General features: G+C 44.5%; 1 protein-coding gene and 1 long non-coding RNA gene across 2 annotated transcripts in view; both read left to right on the top strand.

The window, feature by feature from the left end:
• Positions 1–19,378, top strand: part of CLSTN2 (calsyntenin 2) — a 657,536-nt gene that overhangs the window by 409,601 nt on the left and 228,557 nt on the right. The window lies entirely within an intron of this gene.
• LOC116541037 lies at positions 1,086–18,548 on the top strand. The gene is made up of 3 exons (XR_004264705.1): positions 1,086–1,095; positions 3,021–3,024; positions 17,818–18,548. It is a non-coding gene; the product is annotated as an uncharacterized LOC116541037 (long non-coding RNA).

Raw genomic sequence — 19,378 nt, 5'->3', positions numbered from 1 at the left:
CACGTGAGTACAAGGCAAAGTCCCACAACAGGCCATCTGCAAGCTGGGGAAAGAGAGAAGTTGGTAGCATGGCTCAGTCCATCTCCAAAAGCCTCAAAACCAGGGAAGCCAACAGTGCAGCCCTCAGTCTGAGGCTGAAGCACAGAGAGCCTCCAGGAGTTGCTGGTGCAAGTCCCAGAGTCCAAAGTCTAAAGATCTGGAGTCTGAGTCCAGGGGCAAGAGGAGAGGAAGCAAGCACCTGGCATGGGAAGAGGGAGCAAGAGGACTCGTCAAGCTGCTCATCTCCCTTCTACCTGCTTTTCTACCTGGGCTGGCAGCTGATTGGATGGTGCCCACCCACATTGATGGTGGGGCTTCCTCGCCCAGTCCACTGACTCACGTGTCTGTGTCCACTTCTGTTGTCTGTCCTCCACTTCTGTTGTCCCCTCTTTTGTGAAGCTTTCTTGATTCCTCTGGGATAAATCAGTGATCCTTCTGGAAGGGGAAGGGAACTTTGGAAGCTTGAGGCCTGACAAAAAAAGCCAAATAGCTCTAAAATTCAGGTTCTATGAAAATAGCTGGGCTTGGGTTTTTTATATGGATTGCTGTGTGTTTTACTGGGCTTGGATGAACACTTGTTTGTAATGAGTGGACGAGAAATGTTGTGAATATAGACTTTGTCTTCTAAACCTGGAAGGTGCTGAGCAAATGAGGACGTTCAGAGGCTATGAGTCACTCAGTCTACCCCCAACCCTTTCACACAGTGGGCACTTGGCTTTTCTTTTCTGGCAAAAAAAAAAAAAAAGTATAGGAAGTATCCCTTTGCCCTTCCTGCAGGGATAGGCAGCAGACAGGGAGGAGTAAGAACAGGAGAGTCCGTTAGTGACTTGGCAGGTGGCTGGGTGGAGGGCCTCATTCCCTGTTCATTTCCTCTAGATCTTAGCAGAACCTTTGAAAATTAAAGAAGTCACAGTTGAGCAGAAAGAGGTTGGGTCTTGGTGTTCTAGTGACTTGTATTCAAAACCAGGTTTAGGCTTAGGCAAGTTATCAAATGATTCTGAATCTCAAATCTCCTTTGCAAGGGAGTCCATGATCCCTCACTGGGATGTTAAGGCTGTAAAAGGAGACAATACAGCTGTAAGTTCCTGGTCTAGAGCTTGACTCTGAGTGGGACCGCAGGTGGACCTCAGCGAATGTTGGATTGCTCCTCTTCACCTGCCTCTCCTTTAGGGGTCCTTCTCACCCCTCTCTGCCTCTCTTTCTGTAAGTGCACGAGCTTGTTGCCAAGGTACGTTAGCAGCATCCACATCCTCCATCTCTCTGCAGATTAATCCACTTCCATGCTACTACCTGAGGACTTACTGAATCAGAGCTCTGATTATGCATTTCTCTTGGCAATAACCCACTCTGTGATTTTTGGCAGGTCATATCTGCTCTCTGGGTCTTAATGTGTCCCTCTGTAAAAGGGATGAGTGGACCAGATCATCTCTGAGAGTCCCAAATCTAACATGATATGCTTGTATGATTCCATGGCTCTCCACGCTAGAAAATAAAGCCCAGTGCCTTAGCACAACATGTAAGCTCTCCCAGGACCCCTGTACCCATGGTCTCACTACAATTTTGCCCCTTGATTCCTCTTTTCCACTATTTAGTCCCCTCCCTTCTTACCCCAGTATCCTCTGCTTCTGCCTTGGTCCCGTGCCACATTAGGTATCTCATCCTCATTTATGCCAAGTGTCATCATAAAAACTATTAGAGAGAGACACTGTGTGTGTGTGTCTGAATTAATTTGAAATTATTGTGAGTAGGTATTACTAAGGTAAATAGAAAGCCTTAACTTATTGTCATAAAATAGGTTGATGAGTTAATTTGAATAGATTATATAAAAAGTTGCTAGGACTGAAACACACCCCAGAAATACTCGCAGTTCTGTATTCAGTCTGCTGTGGGTACTTTTATGAGCAGATCAGATAAAGGCTGGAGAAACGTGAAAAATGCACATGGATTTTATGTCTGGATGATATGTCACTTTGATCAAGGAGAGGCAAACTATTGTTACAGAAAGTGTAAGAAGAAGGCAGGGAGTAGAAGCCTCATTTTGACTTTATCTTAGCTCTCCACGTGACCTTGGATATAGCTGCTTCACTTCTTGGGCCTCAGTTTCCTCATCTAAAAAATGAAAATGCTCTTATTTTTGGAGGGGTGTCACAAATTGAGGGAGGTAGTACATATAAAGATACATCAGGAAAGGCATCCAAATGCTACCCCAGAGGGAGGAAGTGTTATCATGAAGTCATTGCTTATCATCCATTACAGAAAAGCTTGCTAGAATAAGAAAAAACAGTCACCCACTCCAGCCACTGGGAAATGATGCATTCTTGTGGATGTGACCTGAATAAATGGAGGACATGTGGCAGCTCTCAAGTATAAAAATGAAAGAACAGTGTTGGTGGTCCTATTCGTCACTGCCCAGCTGAAAGTTTCCGCTCTGTATTACTAGTACGGTTGCTTTTCTGTGAATAGTGAGCATATGGTATTTGCTAAAGACTGCTCGGTGCCAGGCCCTGGACTAGATTGTGGAGTCACAAATGGAAGGACAGGGTCCCCACCTTAGAGCACCTTATAGCCACGTGAAAAGGCCCATGAACAAAAATAATTTCAGTATGTTCTGCTAAAGGACAGAATGAAGGGATATTCCTCCATGTGAAGCTGAGAGAAGGATCACTGACTTATCCCAGGGGAATCAAGAAAGCTTCACAAAGGAGGTGGCAACAGAAGTGGAGGGGAAACAGAAGGTGGCAGATAAGATGAGCCTTGGAGTTTGAGCTGAATGTCAACAGGCAGAAGTTGGAAGGAAGGTGTGAGAATCAACGGGCAAGCAGTCTTGAAGCCAGCCTGGCAATCTGGGAAGCTGATCCTGAAAATCAACCTTATATTTACCCCCAGAGCCTCAGGAATGTGTAGTCATTGTTGCCATTTGTTGCTACCTCTTGGACAGGCAGACACAGAGCCTTGTCTCCAGGGGAGCTGGCTGAGTCCAGGTGGGTATAAATCTCCGTAGAGGAGTGGCAAAGGGGGCCTCTCAAAGGAGTGACTGGATCCTTGCTCTGGCCAGACATTTCTTTGGCTGAAGGTTGCCCTGGTGGGGCCTCAAAAGCTGGAGAATTTTTACCCTTTACCTGAAAAAGGCTGCTGCATCTCCAGCTCTGTGAGTAGTAAGTTGCACCCTGGTCTTGATTAAAGTCCAAGCACAGGATGGGCAGCCTGCCTTGGCCATCCAGGCCCTTTGGACCTGGTGACTCATTTGGTGGCAGAAAGTGGAGTCAAGGCACAAAATTACTCATTTAAGGATTATGTACTATATGGTGGTAGTAGTTAAAGAAATATATATTTCAGTACCATCTTCTATTCCTAAAAATGGTTGATGATGTCAGGTAGCAGGTAGGGAAGTTGTTGAGGAAATTCAGAGATATGTGTGCACTTTCTCAGAAGATGTGAAAGGCAAAAAGCTCCACTGAGCCTGGAAATGGCTGTTCTCTGACCTGAGTCAAAAGGCACAGTGCAACCCCGAGTTCTAGGGCCCTCCCCTTATCTGCAGGACCTGGGTCTGCGGTAGCCTAAGACATAGAAGATAGCTAGGGTTTCAAAGAGAGTTAAAGACAGAAGTCAGATTGGAAGCCGTGGAGATTGCATTTCTCACTGATTACTGTTATTTGTAATAAAGACAAGGGAGAATAGAATTACTTACAAAGATCTTTCCAAGTGGCTGCTGATTCCTGCAATGCTGAAGTTAATTGAATCATACACCTGTAATTTTGGAGCCATGGGCTTAGGGAAGTCAATTCTTCAGAGAGAAGAGGAAGAAATGAACTAACAAAAGCCTTGAATTGTAGCTCTGTGTATGTGTCTGGTGGAGGAGAGGTGGAGTGCCCCTCCTGGCCCTCTTTCATCTGATCTGCACTGCTGTTAGGACCCCTCCCGTCCCATAGAACTGGGGCTTCAAGACATGCCAAATCTAAGTTAAACTAGACACCAGAAAAATTGCTCTTTAGTATTTTGCAGTGTCATGGCTAGGGTTTTGGAATCAATTGAAAAACTAGGATGAAGGAGCCTATTACTGCTCTGTTGATTACTGGTAAATCTGTTGGCAGTTGGCAGTTATTTGTGGGTGACTCAGATTATGGATGAATGAGTTATTGATGATTAGTACTAGCTACCATGGAATGCTGACTGTGTGCTGGGCACCCTGAAGGCACTTTATCTCATGTAATTCTTAGAGTAGCCACATAGAATTGATATTCGTTTCCCCATTTCACACAGGTAGAAACCAAGCTCATGAAGCAGCTATGTGATAGAGACAGATTTAAACTCGGGGAACAACCGATTACTTGGAATTTCTGGAGCCCAGAGCAACAGAGAGGGAGATGAGGCTGGACTATGGTTAAGGAAGAATCATGAGGGGTCTTGAGCAGCCTTCTAGGGGTCTCAGAGTTTCTCCTTCGTGGGTTTTCAGGCTCAGAGAATCTCCTGAGGTGTGCAAGTCCCAGGGCATAGCCAAACTTTCCCACTGTTCAGCGCCCAGGTTCTGGGGCTCCGTCTGTCATAGAGTCCCCTATCCCCACCTAGCCAGGGTGGGGTTGGGAACTTACCCTCTGCCAAGCATGCAGACACCCCAGCTTTCATCAGCCTGTCAGAGCTGACATAGACTTGCCAAGACTTTGTTGAAAACCAACTGCTTTCAATGTAATAAAAGCCAAAGTCCTGGAGGGGAGAGCTTTTGTATCTTTATTCATGGTACCATTTGCTGCTGCTCTGTGTGGATTGTGCTGCAGAGAAATGGTTGCCAAAGGCTTTTCAGCATTCACTGGACCCGGGCTGCTGAGTACCCTTCAGTCATCAGGAACAAACTGCACAGCTTCACAGGTGAGGGAGGGGCTAGTGGTACTCATTGTCCTTATACTCCCATCCTCCCCCACCTCCCCCACACCCCGAAGAAGTTCACTCAAGAAGGTGAACAGGTGAGGGGAGAACTGAGCAGCTGTTTCCTCCCCATCAGTAGCAATTCTGCAGTCTCTGGAGGGCCGCGGCCTCACCTGATGCTCAGCAGGCTGGATTACAGGATCCAGATTTCAGGAATGCAGGGCTTGCTTCTCGGGAGCTGTCACTCAGCTTTCTAACTCTAGAGCTTCAGTTACTGCCCATTCTAGGTTGTTGCACATATTTATTTCTGGGATCTGCTGAAACAAACACACACTTGTTAGCTTAAACTACAGAAATTCATTGGCTCTTGAGCCTGGAAGTCCAAGATCGAGGTGTCGTCCTGTTTGGTTCCTTCTGAGGGCTGTGCAAAAGGATCTGTTCAGACCTCTCTCTTAGCTTCTCATAGCCCCAGGCATTGGCTTATTTATGACATTCTCCCTGTGTCTGCATATTGTCTTCCTTCTTTACACTGTGTTCAAATCTTCCCTTCTGTTAAGGACACCATTTATATTGGAATAGGGACAACCCCAATGAACTTATTTCCACCTAATCATCTGCAAAGACCCTATTTGCAAATAAGGTTACATTCACAGGTATCAGTGAGTTAGGATTTCTTTTAGAGGATACAGTGCAACACATGACAGTTAAGATGCTGCCTTTATGCCTGAATCTGCATGGGAGGAAGTAGATATTGGTAAATCTCATAGCTAATGGAGATACCACCAAGTCTTGGGGCTGGCCTCGCCTTCAGTAGGATTTCTTGAGCCCCAGATTAGGCCCGCAACTAAAGCATCTCTGCAGAGATGTCATGGAAACTGAGGCTCCACCAGCTGATATTTAATCAGCAATGCCCCCCTTCAGAAGTCTTTGGATACTAATTGAGTTCTTACTCATGGCCTAGAATTAGTTTATGGAGTTTGCATGTGTTAACTGATTTATTACCCATATAACTTCCACATGGAGCAGAGACTAGCATGGTGCCCAGTCTGACAAAAGGGCAACTCTCTTGTCCAGAGTCACGGTGGTAGGGAGTGATGGAGCTGGGGGGAAGTAAAGGCACTCTGGATCCAGGGCCTGAGCTCTTGATCTTAAATTATTGAAAAATGCCAATTTCTAGGTATTTTTTTTTCCCAGAGCATATCTGAGTTAGGCCCAGGAATCTGAATTTTAAGAGCACCTTCTGATGGAGAAATTCATTAACCTTCAGGCCCTGGGACAGTACCAGCACCCTGATTTTCTTCTTTCTCTGACTGATCTCTCTACTCACCCCTCCTACCCCCTCTTTTAAGAAACTTAGTGATAGATCTCTGTCTGCATCCATTCCACTTTCTTCTCCGTACTCCAGCCAGTAGAATCTATTTGAAATGCAAGTCTAGGGCCATAAGTCTGTCAGTGACCCCCATAGCTCTTGGAATCAAATCTGAATCTATAACATCACCTCAAGGGCCTCTGTAAGTCAACCCTGCTTATGCCTGGGTTCGAGTCCCAGCTCTATCAATGCCTCACAGCCAGTGTTTTTAGCCCTCGGAGCCTCATCTATAAAGGAAAAGTAATGACATCTCTCCCACAAGGTGGGCAGAAATAATGAAATTAGGAAATACACATAAAATGTCCAGTTCCACCCCTGGCCTCAGAGGTGCTCAGTGAATGGTACACTCAGAATTGTCAGGTGTTGTGTGGCACTGAGCTTTTCAGACAGCTCTTATTTGTGGGACCCTATGAGATTGTCTGATAACTGGGCCAAGACTAGCACCCTTTAGTGCACAGGCCTGGCCACTAGTTCGCACGAGGCTTTTCCTGCCTGAGACCCAGAGGAACACACATCTTGGAGACCAGAAGGGGAAGTGTTGGCGGTCCTTCTTCCAGAGCTGAAGATACTCAGTGTGTGGATGCAGCACCCTCCCTGCTCCCCTATAGCCTGACCAGCTGTTATCTTAATCCAACGTGCACTGAGCCTATCTATGTTTTCCAGACACTGGGGTGGACTTTATGGGCTGTTACCTAATGAGGTGGGGAGCACAGATGAGTGTTCCCACCATCTGACACAGACCCTCATAGACTGTTGTACTAGGAGGGAGTAGGAATGTGTCATGCTATGCAATGGTTGATCTAGGTGAAGATGTCCTGTGCTAGCAGACGTGACCCACAGCCACACCATCTGCTCATTGGACTCTGGTTCATGTGTGGGCTCAAGGTGGACAATCCAGGTTTGAGCATGGTGCTCAGAACTTTGGTACCTTGTCGTACCATAAGGGGTTAGATCGAAGGGTCTCAGGGAAGTTTTTCCCACTTGAACTATTTGTGCTTTTTTGAAATTTCAAGAATTCTTCCCCCATGACCAGTGTTCTGTGTGGAGGAGAGAAGAATGCTAGCAGACTGTGGATCTCTCTCTCTCTTTCTCTCTTCCCCAACCCCTTTCTCCAAGGAAATGGTATTAAGACCAGAAGAGCCTCTTTGGAATTGTAAGTGAGATTTGTGAAAAGTAATTACCGGGATTTAATTTGCTAATCACTTACTCTTAGACTCTCAAAGCTAGAAGGGCCCATCCATCCCAGTGGTTTTCATATCTGACTGTGCATCAGTATCACCTGGGAAGCTTAAAAAGATAACCAATTCCCAGGCCATAAACTAGACCTACTAAATGAGATCCCTGGGGCTGAGAACCAGGAGCCTTTGCATCCAGTGGTTTGCTTCCTCAGAACTATGGGGGCCTTGAAACAGAGGCTTAGATGTTCTGTCCTTAGCTAAATGTTCTGTCCTTAGCTAAATGGCATTCGCCCTGTGGTTCCCCAAGGTTCACATAGAGCCACATATACCACTCAGATATTCTAAGCAAAACAATTACACATGACGTGGTTAATGAACATAGTTCTAGTGGCTGAACTGTGCTTGGTCTTATACCCATTTGTTCTTAGTGTTCTTTTTTTTTTTTTTTTTTCCTGAGACGGGGTTTCGCTCTTGTTACCCAGGCTGGAGTGCAATGGCGCGATCTCGGCTCACCGCAACCTCCGCCTACTGGATTCAGGCAATTCTCCTGCCTCAGCCTCCTGAGTAGCTGGGATTACAGGCACGCGCCACTATGCCCAGCTAATTTTTTTGTATTTTTAGTAGAGATGGGGTTTCACCATGTTGACCAGGATGGTCTCGGTCTCTTGACCTCGTGATCCACCCGCCTCGGCCTCCCAAAGTGCTGGGATTACAGGCGTGAGCCACCGCGCCCGGCAGTGTTCTTATCTCTAGAAGGCTGACAGTCCAAGCAATAGCATGGCCTTATACAAGAAAAAGAGCCCAGGTTTTAGAATTGGATGTGGGTCCAGACACTGGCTCCCCCACACTAGGTATGATTTGGATGTGTGACTTTGGGCAAGTCACAGATACCCCTCAGACCCCATTTTTCTCTCCTGAAAATGAGTACATGATCTTGCAGGATGTCCATGAGATTTGAAAGAGATGGTGCTTGTGAAGTGAGTGGCATATAATATGATGGTACAAGTTTGGGCTCTTCTCCCTCTCCTCCTATAGGCTGTATGTATCCTTTATAATATTGTCTAAACTAGTCCTTGCCTAGCAGATATCCTCCTAAAATATGCATTGTATCTTAGCCCAGGCTAATTTGTAAAGTATGCCTGAGTTTAAGATGTTCTAATGTACTTCATACATATACATCACCTTCCCCTGGATGTGGAATGTGATAGTAATGGATGCTGGCCAGATTTGCAAATGAGGGCCAGAGTGGGAATGAAAAGGATTAAAAACATAAGTATGGAATAGCCTTTATTTGGGTTAGAAGATACAAATAATCTGTATACCCATAGAATGATTATATATGCAAAGAGAAGGCTATAAACCATGTTATTAATAGTAGTCATGCCTGGAAGACACAATTATGGATGATTTTTCATTTCCTTTTGTTGTTTAATAAACTTTATTTTTTTAGAGCCACTTCAGATATACATAAAAATGTCAAATGATGGTACAGAGAGTTCTCATAGACCCCACTCCTAGTATACCCTGTTGTTAACATCTTATATTGATGTGGTACATTTGATACAATTAATGAGCTGATATTTATATGTTATTGATAACTAGAGTCAGCACTTCACCCAGATTCTCGAACTTTTTACCTGATGCCCTTTTTCTGATCCAGGGTCTCATTCTGGACAGCACATTCCATTTAGTTGTCATGTCTCCTTAGGCTCCTCTTGACTGCGATAGTCGCTCAGACCTCCCTTGTTTTTGATGACTTTGATAGTTTTGAAGTGTACTGGTCAGGTATTTTGAAGAATGCCCCTCACCTGGGATTTGCCTCATGATTTTTTTATGATTAGACTGAGGTTATGGGTTTTGAGGAGGAAGACCACAGTGTTGAGTGCCATTTCCATCACATTATATCAAGGTACCTGATTTATCACTGTTGACATTGACCTTGACCTCCTGGTTGAGGCAGCATTTGTTAGATTTCTCCAGTGTAAAAGTACTCTCCCTGACACCTTTTTTTTCCCTGTGATACTTTTACTTCCTTTTTATTGCTCCATATTCTCTAAAGTCCTTTTTTCCCCAATGATCATAATTACTTGTCTAATCAGAGAGAAAGGAACTCTCTTTATTTTGGAAAACATTGACCGTCTCACAAGACTTTCATCCTTTCCTTATGTTTTGTCTCGTCACTGTTGCACAGTCCTCCCCTGGAAGTCTCTGCCGGGAATTTGGCCACTGGCATCGATTCCTGCTGAGTGTGCCTCTGACCTCAGCCCCATGCTGCCTGCCTTGCAGAGGGTGTATCCTGCAGAGCAACTTTCCATGGTATCGGAATGAGCAGGCCCATAAATCAGCCAGGGAGGCTTCATCCTCACTGTAAAAGTGAAGGAGACTTTCAGCCGCACTTTCTCCTTGCTGTCAAAGGTAAACAGGGCGTAAATCTTGCTGAAGAAGAAGGCTTATGTCCAGCCACCTGCAAACACCCCAGCAGTTTTGAGGACAGTCTGCCTACACCTTGTTCCACTTAAAACATAGCACCCAGCTCAGGACCAGGCACACTGTGTTCAACTATTGGTGGTAGTGACCCCTGGGCCCCACACCTCCAATGGCTTTTTGTCAGAGAAGCTAGTGAGTGATACATTGAAACTAGATAGCTTTTACTACAGCAACAATGTCCTGGACACCTGCAGCAGACACTGTCCTAAAATTTACTATCCTTAGTTGAATATATATTTTATATGTGTGTATATATAAATATATATATATTTTTTCAAAGCAGTCCTCCAGAGTGAGTCTGAGAGCAGGAAGTTAATTGCTCTGTTTCAAAGGGAGCCTGGTGTGGAAGGCAAGGTTCCGAGAGGACATTGTGGGGGCTGGGCACCCTGGGGTAGACAGCCTGCTTCATTTATTTAACACCTGAAGGAGAGAAAAAGAATCTTCAATTATACCTTGTCATATATAGCCTTGTCTTCCTGGCCCAGGTAGCATTCCTTTGTGAAAATGGAAGATGCTTAGCAAATTACCCAGCTGTGAGTAGTTACTGTTTTCTAAAGCAGAGTTTCTCAACCTGGGCTCTATTGACTTGATGGACTGGATAATTCTTTGTTATCCAGCGAATGTTCTGTGTATTGCAAGATGTTTAGCCGCACCCTAGCCCCTGCCTACTAGATGACAATAGTACCATTCCCTTAATGTGTCCAGATTGCCAAATATCCCTTGAGGGGCAAAATTGCTCTCAGTTTGAACCACTTTTCTAAAGGGACAAATGTGTTTCTAGTTCCTGTTCAGTGAAACATAACCGTACCTCTTTCATCTGCTTTTGTTACTACTGCCTGGGGTCTGCAAGATACAATTCCAGCCTGTGTAGGGCAGATGACCTGCTCACCTTTCTCTGCAGAGGACACAAAGAAAGACTAGGGAGGCAGCCCCCTCATGTTCTTATTCCAGACGTCTATTGCCATGTGACAATAGACAGAAAGCTATTACCATTTCTGGATTCTGTGGATTTTAGAAGAAATGCAGCAGGGATGACTTTTCCCTGTTCCTGATGTCTGAGATCCTCACAAGGAAGGCACAAAGGCTATGGATCACCCAAACCCAGGACCTGGAGTTGTCCGAAGCCGTCTTCATGGACAGGCCCAGCAGTTGATACTTGCTGGCTGTCATCTGGAACAAAGCTGGGACTGTGGCCAGAACTTCTTGTGGCCTCTGCATGTGGTTTGGGCTTCCTCAGAACATGGCAGCTTCAGGGCCCTCAGGTGCTTACATAGTGTCTCAGGACCCCAAAGGCTAGTACTGTATCACAAGAGAACCAGGTAGAAACTGTTGCCTTTTATGGCCAAGACTTAGAACTCAGTGGCATCATTTCCAATGTGGTCACAAGTCCTCCCACATGGGAGGAGTGTCAAAGTGACATTGTATGAGGAGCACATAGGCAGGGTATGTTTTTGTGGCCATCTTCCCCCGTTTCTTCCCTGACTTTCTCTTTCTGTAGAATTTGTTTTCCATACCTCATCCCATGGGCTCTGGCTCCTGGCTCTCATCTCTCAGGCTCACTGCCCTCCTTTCATTCACCACAGAGGCTTCCCCAGAGAGCCCTGAAAGAGTGGAATAAAAACTACCCCCAGCTCTGCTAGAAGAGGATGATGCTGGAGATTTGTTGGGTGCATTCCCTCTGAATTTCATCAGTGGCTCTGAGAACTTTTGATTTTCAATTCTAGTGATCATAAAGAATAGCTAACTCTACTTTACCTTAAGAGAGCTCATTTCAAGGCAAGCCACAATGCTGGTTACGATGAGGTTAGCTCAACACAAATCTGTGATACTGGTATACTTGAAATAAGATGGCACATATGTCTGTACTTTTAAAAGACCATCTTAAAGAGTCACCTTGTATCTTCCAGGGACTATCAATGCAGTGCATACACAGCCTGCTTAATAAATGTTTACTGAAGAAGTATTTCTGATCTCAGTGACTGGGCATTTTATTGTACCCAATATTATCTATATTAGAGGCTTGTGAGATTTTCCTTAAGCCTGGAAGCTCCAGACAAAATATAATTTGAGTTTGTCTTCTCTTTGATGTTCATCCAAGTTCTAGTTACATTAAGTAAGTTTATATGATTATCCTGCTAACTTGAAAGAGTTTCTAGGCTGTGATCACAGCAAAAAAGTTTGCTATGAATGTTTTGATCCAGTGCTGCAGGTAGTCTTTGGTGCTGATGTGTGTGCAGCTCACTGGCCCTGGCTGAGGATTAGTTGGTTTGGTAATTCAACTGTCTTTACAAGGAGCTGCTGTGTGCTCAGAACTGTGCTAGGTGCCAGGCCCAGGTGAGCACCCAAAAGAAGGCAGTCCCTGCCCCAAACCTCAGGGTCATTTTTGCTTCTCTTGGCACTTTTCTGTTTGTTCCAGTTGGCTACAGCTGGCAGCTTTTTTCTTCTCCAGCGTCCTTTCTTCCTATTCTTCACCTTACCCACTACAGCTTCAGTAAAGCTACATAACAAGCTACCCCGGAGTTCACTGCTGTACAACAGCAAGCATGTATTTACCACTCCCGTGTGTGTCATCACCTGGAGTTGAGGCTGAGCTCAGCTGAGGTTACAGTCAAGTCTGCTCTACACACACCTCATTGTGCTGGGCCTGGGGGGTTGCAAGACATGATGCTGTCATGTGAAAGGGGAGGAGCACAAAGGACAGGACCTGACTGCACAAGCACACACTAAGCCTGTGCTCACGTCATGTCTGTTAACATGCCAGTGGCCACCACAAGTCGTATTCCCAGTCCAACGTCAAGTTGCGTGCCAGAGACAACCCCAGGAGGCAGGAGGAAAAGGTGCAGATATTTCCTGAAGAGGAATCTCATCTATCACACCCAGTACTTTTTCTATAAATGCCATGGTCTTTCTGGCCTCTAGAGTTTGGGTGTGCTGTCCCTTTGGCCCGAAATAGCCTCCCACTGGGGGCCAAACTACCCCATTCTCTGATTAATTTCTACTCACCTGTTGAGATTCCAGCCAGTGGCTGCCTTCCCTGATAACACCCTTAGGTTCCTTGCCTCTCCTCTGGGTCACATGACAGCTTTCACATATAAACCTCATCATACTGCATAAATTGAATTTACCTGCCTTTATCTCTCCCACCACCCCATGAATGTTGACCCACGTCTTATTCACCATTATTTCCCCAGCATGCAGCTCAGTGCTTAGAGGTTTTGAAGAGCAAATGCTTGCTGTGTTAGTGGTGCCGGGTGAGGGGATTGTGACTTCTCTTCACTGATGGCTCTGGAGAAGCACAGAAAGAAATGGGGCTCTGGCATTTCCAAGTGGGCAGGCCATGTGGAATGAACCATACGAGCCATCTGGGCACATCTGACTGTGTCCAAAAAATGCCATCTGCTTTCAGGGCATGTCGAGACTAGGAAATCAGTATGGAACATGTGGCTTCTGTTCTGTTCTGTGTGGTGTCATATCCTCATTTGCCCTTTTGCCTTTTGTTTCCCTCACTTTTCCTTACATTAGGCGTAGGTTTGATTCTTGCCAGTTTGTTCACCAAAAGACGTTTCAGGGGATCCAAAACAAGGTGGCACTGAGCGGATATAGCCCTTTTTTTTTTTTTTGACAGAGTTTTGCTCCTATTGCTCAGGCTGGAGTACAATGGCGCAATCTTGGTTCACTGCAACCTCCACCTCCCGGGTTCAAGCGATTCTCCTGCCTCAGCCTCCTGACTAGCTGGGATTACAGGTGCCTGCCACCATGCCCAGCTAATTTTTTGCATTTTTAGTAGAGATGGGGTTTCACCATGTTGGCCAGGCTGGTCTAAACTCCTGACCTCAGGCAACCCCCCGCCTAGGCCTCCCAAAGTACTGGGATTACAGGTGTGAGCCACTGCTCCTGACTGGATATAGCTTTTTTTTTTTTTTTTTTTTTGGAAAATGCAGGTTTTGTCATTGGTGTTTGTGTGTGGATTTTTTTTTTTTTCTGGTACAGGGCATGGTGGGACGGAGCCAGAAGCATGGAGCAGAAGGCCGTGCATGTGTGTAAAAACAGTAGCATGTGTGGCTGCCACTCAGCTTTGTTGGGATTTTTCCAGAGGCAAATGGGAAGGTAGAGGGAACAGATTTGCTAGCTGCTTTTAATCCACTCCAGACTTCAGTTTCTTCTGAATGGAGATGGAGATGGGAATGTATATGTTTGCCGGGTGGTACTTTAAAGTCACAGCTGCTCCTCATTTAAAGGAATCCACAGCCTTTTACTGTGAATGATCATTCTGAAGGTAACTCAATTATCTGTGTTTGCTGGTTCACTATGGTACTCCTGGATATAATAGCCATCATCTCAGCTTACTGCAGCCACGCATGGCTTCCCACACCAGGGCTCCATCCAAGGAAGGGAGTGGAGAGATTCAGAAGTCTCTTCCAAATCGATACACAGAATATGAGAGATGGCAGGGGTGACACAGCCCCAAACTCTGCTGTCTCTTTTTGTGCCATTTCCAATTCCCCTAGGCTTGCAAACATTCAGATGATTCTCTTTATCTGAAAGGTGTTTATTTTATGCCAGTTGAGTGAGCTGTAAAATTCATCAGATACCACACTGTTTGTTAACACTTATAATTTCATATTTGCCAAGTCCACTCAGCCACCTCGCATATAATAGCCAAGGTAAATTCTTTTGGGTATTTTCATTTAGGAAAGGGCTACAGAGAGCTAAAATGAGAATGTATGGAGTAGGTACAGCATGCATCTGGCACCCTCATCTCGTTTCTTGTGACCCATACTCTGGTTGTTGCTTTCAGCCCACTCCGTGTATCTCTAACCTGTCCTGAGCTCTAACTTCCCATGTTCCCAGCTATGCCCGTTCAGATCTTGCAGGCAGTGTCCCCAGCAGTAGACACATGCTTTAAATAGAGGAGTTGTTCAATGAACTGGTGGGATGAAATTATGAGGATTAAGTAAGCAAGTTTAAGAACAAGAGTCAAATATACAGAAACTCTGAACAAAGCTATTACTGATCCTTATCCAAAACTGGGGCTGAAAAGTTACTTTGAGTCTCTTTTCACAATCAACCTTCCCCCTCCATAGTGACTCTTGGCCAGTGACTCATGCATCTCATGGTGCTCCCCTGCAACAGTGAGGTAGTAATAACCTTGAAGGTGGTCAGGAGGAGCGTGGGAGTGGATAGAGAGGGAAATATACGTGGTTCTTGGTAGATGCTCCAGATTCTGGAGTAGTGGTTAATATTGGGAACTTGCATCTCCCAATCCACTTACCTTACCTAAACTAGTAGCGTAGATTTCCCTGTAGTAGTCCTTTAGCCTACTGTGCTGTTCTTCACTTCTAACAGATAGTAAACACCAAAAGTAGATCTTTTCTAACTTTTATTTTTCACAACTTTTCTCTGCGGGGAGGGATTTCATGGCTGAACTAACGTTTTGTTTTCTTTTAAGGGGCCCAGTTTCTGTTTTCTCCTGAGAGTCGTATACACATTTTGAACAGAATCGTTTTTCTTGATGGTTTCCTCACCAAACACCATTGACTGAAACGTGTAGTCAAATGTGTTATTTGGCATCTCCTACTAGATCAACAACAACGAGAAAATACATTTTGCATTGAATTTTTCCTCGTTAAACAAGAGGGTTTAGGTCATTTCTAGTGACATGGAATATAAGAGAAGGTTTTGGAGTCTGAACAGGTTTGGCAGGATTGCTGAAGCTTGAGCCCACTGTGGTTTTGTTTAAAGACATTTTACAAGGAGCTACTCTAGAGCCCACCATACTGGTGAACTCCAGGCACTTCCTCAAGGCCTAAACCTGGTATGAACATCTTAATTCATCATGATACTGCTGTTTTCTGATCAGGCAAATTCATTAAAACATAAACTATCATGCAGTCTTCTTGTTGAACATGACTGGAGCTCTGCACAGATAAGGCCTCAGTGAATTATTTCTCTTCTGGAGTCAACAGGGAATGAGCAATCCTAGCAAATACACTTTCACAATCTCCCGGTAGTACTTGCTTTCACCTCACTCTCAGGAATTATTGTTAATGGGTCAATTGTGTGTTCTTGTTTTTACATGGATTTTCATCAAATGCTCATAGATCTACTACGTATCTTCTACAGTACCCTGTCCTAATTTGCCTCTTCAGGGAAAAATGCACAGAGATGGAATTGTTGAAGAATTTATAAGTGGAACCTCTTTGTTGATTTTACTCAAGAAAAGAAAATAAATTTTGACCCAAAAGACAGGTGCAATCAACTAATTCTCACAGCCTGGAGAGCTAGGTTGAGGATTCTGAGGGTCAAAATTGGCTAAGCAGGAAGGGTGCTCTGATAAGTTAGCAATGACTATCACTTGGAATGTTATTGATTATCACTTAGAAAGTTAGCATTTTGTGTCACTTGGAAAGGAAGAATAATGGCACACATGCTGAGTATTGGCTCTACCTCCTAGACATACAAAGTTGACCAGTTGCAGTCAAGTATAGAGCTTTGACCTTGGAAATATTCTTTCCCCACTCTTGAAATGGTAGAGCTACCAACATGGAGGTGTGGCTCTGCTTCTTTGGCTTCAAACGCTCAGAGAGAAACCACATTTTGCAGTCTAGTTCCATGAGCTTGGATGAGCTGAATTCTAGAGTCTCATTTCTTTGTGCAGTGGAGCCCAAAACCAAGTTTTCCAACTTTTAAAACATACATTTCAGCTTAAAATGGCCAGGCGCAGTGGCTCATGCCTGCAATCCCAGCACTTTGGGAAGCTGAGGCAGGCAGATCACCTGAGGTCGGGAGTTTGAGACCAGCCAGACCAACATGGAGAAACCCCATCTCTACTAAAAATAAAAATAAGCCGGGTGTGGTGGCACATGCCTGTAATCCCAGCTACTCAGGAGGCTGAGACAGGAGAATCACTTGAACCTGGGAGGTGGAGGTTGCGGTGAGCCGAGATTGTGCCATTGCACTCCACCCTGGGTAACAAGAGTGAAACTCTGTCTCAAAAGAAAAAAAGGCTTTCTCTTGCTCTGATAACTCTTATATTCATGCCCTGATTTAAAGTCAATCAGCAGAGACTATTTTCAATTGCCTTATGTTCTTCTTTCTTCATCCTTGTGTCCTGGCCAAGGTACTATTCCCCTCCCCAGCCACTGACCACCACCAGGCATCACCACCAGTCTAATCTCCCACAGGGATACGCTATTAGTCACACACATCTCAACATGAGTTTCACTATTTTTCTTTCTCTTTGAGAATTAACTTAAAATTTCTCTAAGGACTGAAAGATTTTCCCCAATTATAGTAAGGTAGGCCTCAGTAGTGAGTGGAGACATAATTTCATACAGGAAGACCTTCATAGTACGCTGCAAATCACACCACATATATAACAGCCCAATCTGCCTACTATGTGAGGCATGCCCTGCTTCTATTTCCTGTACTGGAGGAAATTCCTTCCTTGAAGTTTCCACTGTGTCAAAGACACAGTCTATAAGCACATGCACAGGAATGTTTCCTGTCACTCACGCAATCTCTCCCCTGTTCTCCAGTCCCCTCCTTCTGGCACAAATAGAATCCCCATGACTTTGCCAAGACTGGCTGTCATTACTGTATGATATGTTTTGTCTGTGTCCCGACCCAAATTCTCATCTTAAATTATAATCTGAATTGTAATCCCCATATGTGGTGAGAGAGATCTCATGGGAGGTGATTAGATCATGGGGGTGGTTCCCCCATGCTGCTCTCGGGAGAGTGAGCGAGTTCTTACGAGGTGGTTTTATAGGGGGCTTCTCTCCAGTTCCCTCCGTACTTCTCTCTCCTGCCATCATGTGAAGAAGGATGTGTTTACTTCCCCTTCCTGACTGTAAGTTTCCTGAGGCCTCCTCAGCCATGCAGAACTGTGAGTCAATTAAACCTTTTTCCTTTGTAAATTACCCAGTCTCAGGCAGTTTTTATAGCAGCTTGAGAATGGGCTAATAGACTATGGTTGACCTTTTTTTCATTTTATACCATAAATGAGCATCTGCTTTGTCACTGGGTCAGAACCCAATTACTTTTAAAGTGTGATAAAGGAACTTAGTGTAGGAATAAAAGCTCACGTTCCCTTTTGTAAAATGAAAATCCTTTTGCAATAGAGATAATTCATTTATTTATTCAGGAAGCATTTGTTTGTTTCTTTTTTAAAAATCCTGTAGATTCATTAAGAAGACAATAGATGGCATTTCAGTGGGGATCCAATCTATGGCTGTAGTATTGGGTGTGGCATGAGGGGGCAGGAATAGTCAAGTCTACAATCTGTGAATCTGTGAAGTCTTTGAATGGTTGCTCAGATATTTAAAAGTTCAGGTGTTTGAATCAAATTATAAGGCAACAAGACCCAGAACAGAAACAACAAGTGCCCATTTACAATCTTTGCTTGCTACCTTTTCACCTTGGTTCCATCTACAGCTTTCCTCTTCTAACAAGACTCTAAAATGCATGCTGCTAGCATGGAGTGAGCACCCGCCTGTTTCCCCGTTACTCTGTGCTGATGGCAGACTTCCTAATAGAGGACAACATCTTCTATCATGGCATCTCTATCTAAGACCACCTCTACATCCTCCCCTCCACCACCTTGTTGACATCTATCTGGATGGCAGTTTTTCAAACTTTGTCTGAAGTCCATAAAAAGGCGTCAGGAGTTAGACAAAGTCTGAGGGTTAATGAACCTCTTTTTACTACATGCGTACTTTGCAATCCCTGGGAAAAAGGAACGGGCTTTGACAGCCTCTTACCTTAGCGGCAGATTAGAGTGGGGGTGGACAGGAAGAAAGACAATAACTTTGGAAGGCTGAATGGAGCACATCTCAGAAAACCAAGTCTTTCTTTAATGGTGCCAAGAATGCTACCTGCCAGAAATCCACACTAATCTCAGAAGATAATAACAGCTGGAGGAGTTTCACTCACGCAAAATGAACCTGCAAATGCAGATATTATGTGGAAACTAAAAAGCCAACTACAGAATTTGGCCTCTAACACAAAGCTTTGCCATGGTCATTGGGTTCCTAAAATTCTGGCAGTAAGGAACTAGATCTAATGAAGAAAATGGGATGTGGAGTGCGGAGGGGACATGAGCTGTGCGGAGGGGCACCTATACATGTTTTGTCTCCAAAGTAAAACATTGAAGAACATACTAAACAATGAGCATACCAATGATATCTTAAAATGGCAATAGCAGGTACTTTCCCTGATTGGGTTTCATTTACTTATTTATTCATTGCTTGCTAGCAACTTCTTGAACTCTTTCTTCCCAGATGTTTTGATAACATGCTTCTAAGTTTATATATATATATATATATATATATATATATATATATATATATATATTTTGCAGATGGCAGGCATGTAATGAGGCACTTACTTATTTTACATTTAAGTAATCAATGATTTTCTGCCTTTGACTCCAGGTTACTGAAGC

The sequence above is a fragment of the Sapajus apella genome, unplaced genomic scaffold (genome assembly GCF_009761245.1).
Source record: "Sapajus apella isolate SASKATOON/1434 unplaced genomic scaffold, GSC_monkey_1.0 scaffold4, whole genome shotgun sequence".
In the NCBI taxonomy this organism is placed as follows: domain Eukaryota; kingdom Metazoa; phylum Chordata; class Mammalia; order Primates; family Cebidae; genus Sapajus; species Sapajus apella.
Note: the sequence above shows the minus strand (reverse complement) of the source record. Positions and strands in the feature narration are given on the sequence as shown.